Below are 12,791 nucleotides of genomic sequence, written 5' to 3'. Positions count from 1 at the left end.
ACCAGAGACTGGCCGCGCTGCCGACACCAGTGGGGTTTTCACATTGAAAACACCAGCGCTCTTTGACTTTTGTAACCTCACGGAAACAGGTAAACCAGTGGAGATAGCATTTTGGAATAATTATATATATATGTATATGCAGACCCGTATTCAGGAGGATCTAGGGGTTTGCCTCCCTAAATTTTCGCTGGCCTCCCTAAACTTTTCACGGTAGGCTTGCAAATGAAATATAATATGGTGATAAACTATGATATGGTTGGATCGGGCTCCCCTAACTTCAGCCGCCCCCCTACATTTTGGGGCTGGCTACCGGCCTCTGTATATGTATTTGAAACTGTGAATAGTAGTATAGAATGTTTATGCTAAATAATAATAATTTCATTTTTACCACATACGAAGGAAATTTAGATATAAACTTTTTTGTTACACAAATGTGTTCTTAGCGTGAATGCTGTCGAATTCTATTCCTAATGATGACAGATTTTTCGGTGTTGTTTCAGTATCGTGAGGCAACTGGGAAACTGAAGAACTGACCACACATTACCCTTCTAACAGAGCACATTTGTAGGAAAAGTTAAGTGTAATATCAGGGATTCTTTTACTAAACAGAAAAACATCTATACATAATGAAATATGTAGTGTTAATGTAGATACAAACGTCATTTTCTTGGTAACGTCTTTTCTTGGTTATTACTTTACGAAATATGAATAGGGACTTATTTCTTGGTAACAGGGAATAGGGACTTATTAGTGTTACCTGCTAATAATAACCTTGTAACTTACGCATTCTAAATAAGAAATATTTATTTTCCAGATGGTGAACGCGAAATTTCATCTATAGCTACAACATATATATATATATATATATATATATATATATATATATATATATATATATATATACGAGGGCTATCCAGAAAGTAGATTACGTTTTCGTCTGTGTCCGCTAGGGGCGGGGCTAGCGCGGCCATCTTGGGGTCAGAGCGTTGCGCAGCTCAGTCGGCATCTAGCCGTGCTAGTGAGAGGTTCGTGCTGTGCTCCGTTAAGATACTGTGACGGTTTGAAATGTCTGCGTTAATTGAAAATCCCGCGAGCTGCGAGGTGCGTGCAGTAATAAGGTTTCTGACAGCAAAAAACTGTAAACCGATAGAAATCTATCGGCAGCTGTGTGAAGTGTATGGGGACAACATTATCACTGAAGGTGGAGTGCGACAGTGGGTCATAAGATTTAAAAATGGCCGAACCAATGTTCACGACGAAGATCGAAGTGGGAGACCCAGCAAAGTGACTGCCGAACTTGTCGAAAAAGTCGATGTTAAAGTCCGTGAAAATCGAAAGTTCACAATAACGGAACTTTCTTTGAGTTTTCCACAAATTTCGCGAAGTTTGTTGCACGAAATCATCAGCGAAAAGCTTGGTTACCACAAGTTTTGTGCAAGATGGATTCCAAAAATCTTGACAGAGGACCACAAAAATCAGCGAATGGCTGCAGCGTTGCACTTTTTGGACGCCTACAATAAGGATGGTGACTCTTTACTCGATCGCATCGTTACTGGTGACGAAACATGGGTGAAACACGTGAACTGTGAAACGAAATTGCAATCAATGCAGTGGGGGCACACAGGTTCTCCCCAAAAACCCAAGAAATGCATGCAAACAATGTCGGCAAGGAAGATGATGGCGACTGTTTTTTGGGACAGAAAAGGTGTGATTTTGGTGGACTTCCTGGAAAGAGGCACTACAATAAACGCTCAAAGGTATTGCCAAACTCTGCAAAACCTCAGAAGAGCAATTCAAAACAAGCGCAGAGGAATGTTGAGCTCTAAGATCTTGTTGATTCACGACAACGCCCGGCCCCACACGGCAAATGTCACGCGTGAAGTTCTTGAATCTTTTCAGTGGGAGTTGTTTCCTCATCCGCCGTACAGTCCCGACCTGGCACCGAGCGACTTCCACCTATTCCCAGCAATGAAGAAGTGGCTGGCTATGCAGCGTTTTGATGACGACGAACAGCTGCAAGAAGAGGTAACGAAGTGGTTGAAGTCGCAGGCGGCCGAATTTTTCGACGAAGGAATTTCCAAGCTCGTACATCGCTACGATAAATGCCTTAATTTGAATGGTGACTATGTCGAAAAGTAGTATTTGTGTGTGGCTTTCATCTGTATATAATAAAATTTGTTTCCTATACTTTGTTGATTTTTTATTCCAAAACGTAATCTACTTTCTGGATAGCCCTCGTATATATATATATATATATATATATATATATAGTACAACACATATTAACAGAATAATTTAATTTTATGCATTATTTTTTCATGCTTCATTTTAAAATATAGGGCTTTTTTTTTTTTTTTTTTGCTGAGGTACACCAATTTGTCATTGTCATACATATTAAACTAAAGCATTACCGTATGAGTATAAAAATATGTGATGGAATACTTCGTTACATCAAGCCACAACATTATGTAAATGAAGTTATTAAAAAATAATAAACAAGCAGTATAATCAAAATGCTAAATATCACCGAAGCACTATTCACAATTTAAATATCTATGAGCATACTCCAAAATCCCTAGGTAAGTTTCTACATTGAAAAATAAGTAAACAAAATTCACAAGGCCACGCTAAACATAAATACAGGAAAAGTTAAATAAAAAAAAATATGTTATCAGTAAAATTTCTACTCTTCCCCTCCAAAATTATGTCTCAAATCAAGTAAGTAACTTGCTTAAATTATACTGGTCTACGACTTTTTAATTTTGTTGATAAGTGGTCAAAGTTACACTCGAAGTATTGACTTCAATCAATACAAATAAATCAAACAAACACTAATATTTCACATTTATTTATACAATGAGTACGTCATAGTTTTTTTAAAAAACAATTTTCATTTCATGTATAAATTTTAAAGAAATAATTCGGTTTCAAATGTTACTTTCACGCAAAAAAAAAAGAAAAAAAGAAAGAAAGAAAAAAGAAAGAAAGAAAAGAGAGAAAATATACTATGGTAAATTAAAGTGAGATTACAGTGTTACGTTAGTTCAAATAAGATGTTAACGAAATTTTGCGGACAACTCTCGAAACTTATCTCAGAAGCAACTTTAAAAATTGACAAAAGTTATAGATATACTTCATGAGTGAGTAAAGAAAGAATACAAATGTAGATTAAAAAGAGATCTTTTTTTAAAAAAATCTGCAGTTAACAGGAATATAGTTAACAAATCTAAAAGATTCTATAAAATAGATTTAAACAAATCTTCAATCAGATCAATTGATTCCCTAAATTTTCTTTGTATCACCTTATATATAAATATAAAAAATATATAAAAACAAAAATTTTAGGAATAATCCAAAAAATGGATCAAAAGATAGCGATCTTGGCTAAGAATTTAAAAAATGATCCAAAAATGCATAGATTTCGATCTTGCCAAATAATTAGTTTTTGGATCAGGGGCCACAAAAGTTAGCAACGGTTCCTAAATCGAGTTTTCGTATTTTCTACGGAATTAGCACATCATACTGAGTAAATTGTTAGTTTGGGTTTGGCTACACTACCTGTAGAGGAGGGTTATCAAAGAGTACGCACGCCCTAAGAGCGCGCAGTGCCAATTACGCTGAAGTGGTAACACACAGAATTGTTATTGCTACGCTGTTTGATGCGTCTTTGTGTGAGAGTTAATACGAAGAAAAGGGAAGTTAACGGATCGCTGCAAACAGAAAATACAGCTAAAAATAACTTTTTTGAATTCTTGATGTAATATTTTAATACTCTTAGTTAAGAAATTATTCTGATATAGCAGCTAACTACAGTACTCTTGTTGCATGGTAGGAAACATGAATGCAGATAGAATTGTTTACCATGGCTTTGTTTCGGGGGTCTTGCATATGCAGCCACATGGATGAATTTTACTCGAGTTGACTGCTGTTTCCCAAAGAGTGCGCGTTAGTGAGTTACCAAAGAACGCGCACGTACTCTTTGGGAGAATTTCTTTGATAGCGTGTGTGGGTAGCGGCATTCATATTACAGACTATGGTTATTCTGATCAGTTACTCTCGGAGTGTAATATGATGTATGAATGGATTGTAGAATTATTTGTAATTGTTTGTCTTCGATTCAAGCACCAACTGTAAATCATATATAAGTATTTTAAATTCACAAAATTTCTTAAATTACAATGATGATGTGGTGTTCTGCCCGAAGGTAGACCTTTGGTCCATGGTAGTTTGCCATTGCCTGTCATGGTATGATGATGTCGTCCTAAGTAGTGAGGAAATGATCAAAATAAAGATTCTGGAAGTGTTCTGGAGGAAGATGCTGAGTGAAATATGGCTTCGATTACGATTGTAATGAAACCACAAACTAAGAATTAAAAAAGACATACACTAAAGGTGTTGTTCAGGATCTTTTTCCAGTTGGTGGAATAATGTAATGAAACCACGAACTAAGAATTTAAAAAATCATCATTATTTTACTCATAAAAATCATAATTTGTGGGTGAAACTAAACGAAGATTTTTCTCTAATGTTTTAAATTCCGTGTACGTTCATAATAAATTCTTTAAAACCACATGGACGTGTAATGAAGAAATTGTTGGAAGCAAAATAGTTTAGAATTGCCTGTATACGAACAATTGGAAGCAAACCTTAGGGTAAATTAAAGTTTACGAAGGGGTTTAGGTTTCAAGTATGATAGGTGTTGAGTGCGCCGTCTTAGGGACCGCAAAACGCACTCTTTGGGACACTGGTCCTTAAGAGTACGCATTTGAGTTTTTCAACTTTTTAACGTATATCTCCATTTCTACATCTAGTAGTAAACTTTTCTATTTCTTAGAATGTAGCCTAAACTTCAATTAAAATTTTGTACAATTTATATAATTTTTACTTCATTACTTTCGGAGCTATTTGAAAATGAATATTAAGTGCGTGCTCTTTGGTAACCTTCCTCTAGTTCTCCAGATATAAGGCTACAAGAAAATGTTTGATTGTATGAAATATATTGAATTTTTTGGATCAGGGTTCACAAAATTTTTGAATGGGCCCTAAATCGAGTTTTCGTATTTTTTACGGAATAAGCACATCATGCGGGCTAAATTGTTACTTTTTGGTTTGGCTATACTATATGTAGTTCTCAAAATATGGGACGTACAAGAAAATGTTTGAATGGGTGAAATATATATTGATTTTTTTGGATCAGGGCCCACAAATTTTTTGAATGGCAGCTGTTTTTTTTTTTTTTAACGGAATAAGCACATCATGCTGAGTAAATTGTTAGTTTTGGATTGGCCACACACTTTGTAATTGTCAAAATATGGGGCGTACAAGAAAATTTTTGATTGAATGTAATATATTGAATTTTGTGGATCAGGGCCCACAAAATTTTTAAACGGTCCTTAAATCGAGTTTTTGTATTTTTTACGCAATAAGCACATCATACTAAGTTAAGTCATAGTTTGGGTACGCTATATGTAGCTCTCGAGATATAAGGCCTACAAGAAAATTTTTGTGTGAAATAGATTGCATCTTTTGATCCAATAGGGTCTAAATGTATACAATATATATTGGTGTTGTTGTCCATTATTATGTTTGATCTAAATCTATAGTTGACTGGTAATAGGTGCTGTTTTGAGCACTATTCGTTGTTACAAACGATACACTTTATTTTAAATTGAAATATAATAAATAAAATACAAATAATACGACACTATAAAAGTAGCTTTTCTTTTAGCAGTATAGAAGTTTATTATAAATACCTCATATATAGATAAAATGGGCACTGGAGTCAAGAAAGGTATGTCTCTTCATGTTTTGAAAAATGTAATAATAATAATAATAATAATAATAATAATAATAATAATAATAATAATAATAATAATAATAATAATAATAATAATAATAATAGTGATAAAGTGACATTCGCTTTCGTATACATTAAAAGTATCTTTATTCAATAGAGACAGTTCGCTTCTAATTACTTATAACTGTCTATACTTGACGGGGGGAAAAGCTAATGTAAAGAAGAATGGATCTGTTCTCGCTGTGTTTATTATTTTCTGCTTTCAGCAAAGAAAACGTACTCCAACGCCTTCTCACTGAAATGCCATAAATATGTCATTGTTGAAAAGGGTCCCCTCACAGCTGTGGACAATGTTGAAACTTAACCCTCAGTTACTCGCCGCAACCTGCTAGAAGAGAGAACGCAGTGTCGTCAATGCGTTGTTGCAAATCTTCACATGAAAAAAAGGGGGGAATGAATAACTTAATTGGAGGCTTTTAGTAAAATTATAAGCTCATATAACGAATTCTTTATTATCGACCTGACTCCATGCAATTTTTTGTAAGAATTTGTTCATTGCTTGCTGAGAAAAACACGAAAAAAGTTCCAATGTTATTAGATAGGGGAAAACTCGACTCAGCGAAGAGGTAGCAACAGCCTTAAGGGTTCAATCTGTTATATTACGTAGTCTGATGTTCTGCTATGTGTTTATAGGGGTTGGAACGAGTACACCCCCTATAAGGGTTGGAAAATATACCATACTCTTTTACTAGTTCTGCTATGTTAAAACAGGGGTTGAAAAATATGCTCATAAAAGGAAACGAGTTCACCCCTAAAATGGAGGTCATAAAAGGGAACGAGTTCACCCTTGCTATGTTACGTAGTCTTAGGTATTATCTTCTATGTGTTCGTAGTCTTATGCTATGTTAAAATAGGGGTTGGAATATATGCTCATAAAAGAGAACGAGATCAAATAGGGTGGAATCCAAAACGAATACACCCCTATTCTCTGCTATGTTCATTATGTTCAAATAGGGGTGGAATACACCCCCGTAGTCTTATGTATTCTCTGCTAAGTTCAAATAGAGGTTGAATATTATTTATTCTCTGCTATCTTCAATTAAGGTTGAAAAATAAGTCATACTCTTTTACTAGTTCTGCTATGTTAAAATAGGGGTTGAAAAATATGCTCATAAAAGAAAACGAGTATACCCTTGTTATGTTATGTGTTCGTAGGGGTTGGAAAATATGCTCATAAAAGAGAATGAATTCTGTTTCATATTCTTATCTGTTATGTTACGTAATCTGATGTTCGTAGGGGTTGGAAAATATGCTCTTAAAAGGAAACGAGTTCACCCCTAAAAATATGCTCATAAAAGAGAACGAGTACACCCCCTAAAAAGTGCTCATAAAAGGGAACAAATTCACCCCTAAAATGGAGGTCGTAAAAGACCGTGGGTTCACGGTGTAAGGTGCTCAATTTCTCAGGGGCTCCTGAGTTGGCTAATGTTGTCCGATGTTGGCCCAGATCGATCCATTTTCTACTACTGATGGACAAGAAATGAGACTCAAATATTTTTGCGAAACAAGAGACGAGACTTTAGCATTTCTCATATTTCGTCTCGCGTTCATCCTTATTTATAAACCGTTTGGTCCTATCAATTTCAAAATGTTGTCTTGCAGTGATTTTTATGCAATAATTTCACACTCATCACAGTAATGTTTCTCCTCAAACTGAGAACTTACAGCGAGAGTGCGACCTCCTCGCTATGTTCACCCTTCATCCATCTAGACCTAGATATCGAGGTAGCGACCGCGACTTAAACCTCGATCCCGAGGTCTCTTCGGTATGTCTTTACCCGTACTATCGCGAGTCGCAACCATTGCGGTACCACTACAAGCATAAACCCTAGGATATTACTAGACACATGCATCTGCTGTAATGATGAAGTAGTAGTCGTTCGTGTGTCACATTCTGACGTACTCTTGCAGCGAGTTTTTAATCAATTTACAAATTGTTCATTCCGAATATAGTAAATCGTACGCGTTAACGATGCAACCACAGCATCTCAGTGCGCTGTTTTATTTTTTGTATAGTTAAAAAAAAAGTTTATGACTTTCTTTTGCGTCAGTTCAACGTTGGGCCATACTAAAGGAACATATTAGCAGTCTCACTTTAAAACTATTAAGAACCACAAGGTGGAAGAGCCGAATTGATGCTTTGACTCCACTTAGATACCAAATAGGGAAGGTTTGTGATGTCTTACATTTAATAAGTAACAACAATAGAACAGATAGAATGGTGCCCACGATGCCCTGTGTATAGCAAACCAGCTGCGTGACTTTCCTTTGCTCACTCGTTATCTGTAGTGATGAGCAAATGAAGACCAAGACCAAGACACGGGTGGTTTTGGTTTTGGTCTTGGTCTTATATACCCGGTCTTGGTCTTGGTCTTGCACTGGAACCCTTGGTCTTGATCTTGGTCTTGCACACCCAGTCTTGGTCTTGGTCTTGCTTGCAAAAGTCTTACAAGTCTTGCTTTTAAGAAATCTTATGCCTTTCATAGGTAAATTTTACTCTGGATATAAAGGATAATAAATTCTACAATGCGGCAATAGTAACGGAAATACAATGTATGTTTCTTAATGTAATATACTTTACCTTCGTGTAAGTATGATGATAGTGCACAACATAGGCGATGACTTTTATTTATTTATTTTTTCAATGGATACCTACGCTTCACTACTTATAAGATATATCACAACGTTTCAAATCAAAAAAGTTTGACCATATTCCTTTGATTCTTTCTACTATTAGAATTTTTATAAACAGCAGTCCGAATCCTCGACAGCAGGCGCGATGGAGCAAAGATTTGTGATTCGATTCGGACAGTGTGTCCTGTGTGTTCGCAATGGACAACAGTATGTTTGTTGATTTTCTCAAGAATAGTCCCTTTTTTTTTCTACTCCTCAATCCCACTAATTCTTCCATTTTTATTCATTTGTATTTACGATTCGTCTCCATTAGCTTAAAAATAATAAACGTGGGATACCGTATATGATAAATTTATAGTATTTTTCATATGTTTTTGAAGGGTGGGTTAAAATCCGGAAACCCTTCCCTCTGCGTAACCCACTGATTAAACTAAATACAAGAGAGTAATGTACAGGGGTATATATTATAAAGCAAGTTCCACTGAGTCACCAAGAATACTTGCACTTTTAAAACACACATCTATAGAAATGCATTTAAAAATATATTAGACTCAGTGGAACATATGCAGGAGAATATTGTCGTAGTTCAAGCAGAAGTCACTAATTCCAACTTACAGTTAGAATATCACGTACTTCACCTTTCATAATCGACCTCACACAGGAAGAATTGCATAACTCTATTTTTTTCTTTTTTCTTTTTCTTTTCTTTTTTTTTGACTTCTGCCAGAACGATATGGTAAAAAAAAGTGACCGGGATGGTCAAGTGATATGGTAAAAAATGATATGGTAAAAAAAAAAGTGTAAGTTTGCGAGAAGATGAGAAAAAGTTCTTCAGTTATTTTCACATGTCGTTCGATGAATTAATTGAAAAAATTGCGAATCTCACGACTTTTGTATTCTACGCAAGCGGGATCCCATAAACATGGTCTTAATTCGACTTCTGTAATAAGTCTTTCTGGATCAATCTCCATTTTGGTTTTGCTACTATGCACCTTGCTCTTTACATTTTAAAGGGAAGTGGCTGCTCCGCGCGCGGAGTTCCGCTTGACTATGTAAGCACCTATTTGCACAATGGCCCTATCCGCCTCGCGGAGGACGGAGCGCGGATAGGGCCACGCAGAGGCCTCCGCGTGACTATGTGTGCACCCATACGAAACAATAGAACAATCTTGCCACGCGGACTCCGCGCGCGGAGCTCCGCGTGACTGTGTAAGTGCGTTTGCACACGGCAACGATAATATCGGTGGAACCACCGATAATGTCGGCGGTGAAATCGACTTCAATGTATTCAAATCGTAGCTTGCACACGCCACCGATATTATCGGCCGATCCTCCGACACGCAGATGCTGTCGGCCAAGCCCCCGATACTGTCGGCGGTATCGCCGACACCGATTTTGTCGAGGGCAATGTTTAGTTTACTTATGATTGGATGCACACGCCACCGATAATGTCGGCCGGCCAGCGGGTTAGATGAAGAGAGTGAGTGACAAGGCGCTGTGTATTTTTGTTTCTTTTCTTGTCTTTGGAATTTTGTTGTTTCCATTTTTTCTATTACAATTGTATATTATTATTATCTTGTCCTATAAACAACTTCGGAACAGCTTATTATTTTTTTTTTTTTTTACAGTCTCTGTTTTGGAGTAGCTAATTCCCTTTATTAAATAAATATAAAATGTGGGAAGTCTGAAGAGTACTGGTTTCCCTCTAAATAGCTATTACCAAATAGAATATAGGAAATTTAGATAACCAATTTCTTGATTATTTTCCAATCCTTTTTTTATTTTTGTTCTTTATCTCTCTCTCACACACACACACACTTTGATGGTATATTTTTTAATCTATTAATTCTTTTAAATTTTAATACATTCTGGAAATTAATTTAAGCGTAATTTTCAAAGTTTGATACACTGTGAACATAAGCATATGGAAAAAATCCTGATTATTATTACTTTCTTTTATTTTCATCAGAATTGTGTGCAGATCACTTTTCCCGGTTCCACTCAATAAGCGATGATTGAATAGAATATTTGTTGACAAGTCAAAGTAGAATTATTATTATTTTGAAACGAAACCAGCACAATCAAACACTCTTTCCTAAGCTCCAAGGACAAGTTACTCATTTGGCATTTTCTTGATTGTGATCTCAACAATAGGAATGTGACTTCATTCTTCACTTGTTGCAGATTTTTTCTCTCATTTCCAAAACTATCCCAAATCCCCCCTTTTTAAAAATAATTTGTGGAATGGCAATTGAAAAGAAAGACCAAAGCTATGTATCCAAGTTTTCCCTCTCCCCTTTGTACCGGGATCGACCCCCTGATAGAGTTCTGCAGTTTAGCTACAGTGACTGAATGAAAAGGTTGTGTATTATTGCATTCGTATCTTTCTAGTTTTGCTTAGATTTTTAGAGATAGTAGGGATTTTTCCATTCAATATTTTAACCCTTATTGAACTTGTGGTATGTAGACCTTTCATATGGGATAAGATAACAGACTCTTTCAAGGACAGAATTGAAAAGCAAAAAGCATGGCGAAAAGTTTATGCAGGCCTTGCCCAGGATTTTGAGTTCATGGACAAAAAGAAACGAGAAACGACAGGTATGTATGCAACAGCGCAAATCTGTCTTCAACATGGGGGGGGGGGGACGGGTAAGATCGTTCCCATATTATATATATAGCGATGTTCAAACTATTTCTGTAGTCGAGAAACAATGCTGTGGAGGATCAGGGGAGCAGAGGTGTCTTCAACATTGGGAGGTAGGCAGATTTGAGGCTTATTCTGAGTGGACATTAATTTCATCTCACTTTCCTTTCTGGCGATCGGACAGAATCAAATTTCTCTCCCAAAAAACACATTTCAAATCGGATTATTGGGGGGGAGACAATCTCCCCAGTTCCAAGATTGGAGGGGACATGTCCCATTCATCCCCCCGGGATTTGCGCCAGTGTATGTATGGAGCAATGTAAAACAGAATTACTAATTCGAATCTTATCATTTAATCTACTATGACATTAATGTTAATTGCATGAAAAAACAAAATAATATACATACAATATGTAACAGTGTTCCAACAAAAATTAAAACTAATATAGTTTGCAATGTACAGCAGCATCAATTCTCATCGAAATGAAAATAATATGTTTACAGCATCTATTTAAAATGGCACTGTTAAATCTAAACACGTTTAGGCATAAGACTATTTTTTCTGTTTTGTACCGTTCTCCACACCTCTTCAGAACAGATTTTGTAGTCCTTGTTTTAAAAAATAATTTTCCCAATTATTATTATTTTTATTTGTTTTAGTATATTAAGAAGATTTTTTTGTGTGTGTCGCTTACTTCGCTCATCACCGGCAACGATATTGTCGGGGCTTCCACCGATATTGTCGGTGACGTGTGCAAAGTACGCCGACACCGACACCGATATTATCGGGGCTTCCACCGATATTATCGTTGCCGTGTGCAAACGCACTAACGGACCTCAGGTTGGACTATCCATTAACTCATGTAAACATCGAAGAACCAAGCACAGCTAAACCAATAACAATTAAGCTGGGTTGCAAAATAATTACGCGCAAATGCATATTTAGACATTTATTTTTACTGTTATATCATAAACAAAACAACAATTATAAAATAATATAATTTTTAAAACACTGTACATCTAAAACAAGATTGTGAAACTCCTCTCTCAGCATTTTGTCGTCTTCATCAGATACATTCTATCATAATAAACGTAACAATTCTGAAAGTAACTAGGCATCCGTAGAATGCAAGAAATAAGACCAGAGCTATAGTAAATACTGAAATAAACATTAAGGAAAATTACTTACTCAGATGCGGGATATCTTCCTAAATTGCACAAAATAAATAATAAAAGAGACACGGTATTAGTACCTGCAGTAAAAAATAAAAAATAAAAAAATAATTTTTGTTTCAAAATAAATAATAATAAAGATATGTTTATTAGTATCTGCCGTAAAATAAACATTAAAATATTGTTGCATCTTTCTGATATAATTAAATACGTCATTATTAAAGACTGATCATTCTCTGAAAATGTATTTGCCTCCCCTAGGCAGAAAGATTTTTGCTGCCCCTCAACCCTACATACAAAATTTTAATACAATAGAAATACATAAAATAAAAAAAGTTATGAATACCTTTGTTTCAACCGTTTTTGTATAAATTTTAATGAATTTTTATTTTGAATCTGCTGAACAAAAAATTGAATTGTTACATAATTTGTTTCTTTTTATAGAGAATTTTCAGTTACATTTTACAATATGTATTATTCAGG

This window comes from Thermobia domestica, chromosome 11 (genome assembly GCF_964235325.1).
Source record: "Thermobia domestica chromosome 11, izTheDome1.hap1.1, whole genome shotgun sequence".
Taxonomy (NCBI): Eukaryota; Metazoa; Arthropoda; class Insecta; order Zygentoma; family Lepismatidae; genus Thermobia; species Thermobia domestica.
Note: the sequence above shows the minus strand (reverse complement) of the source record.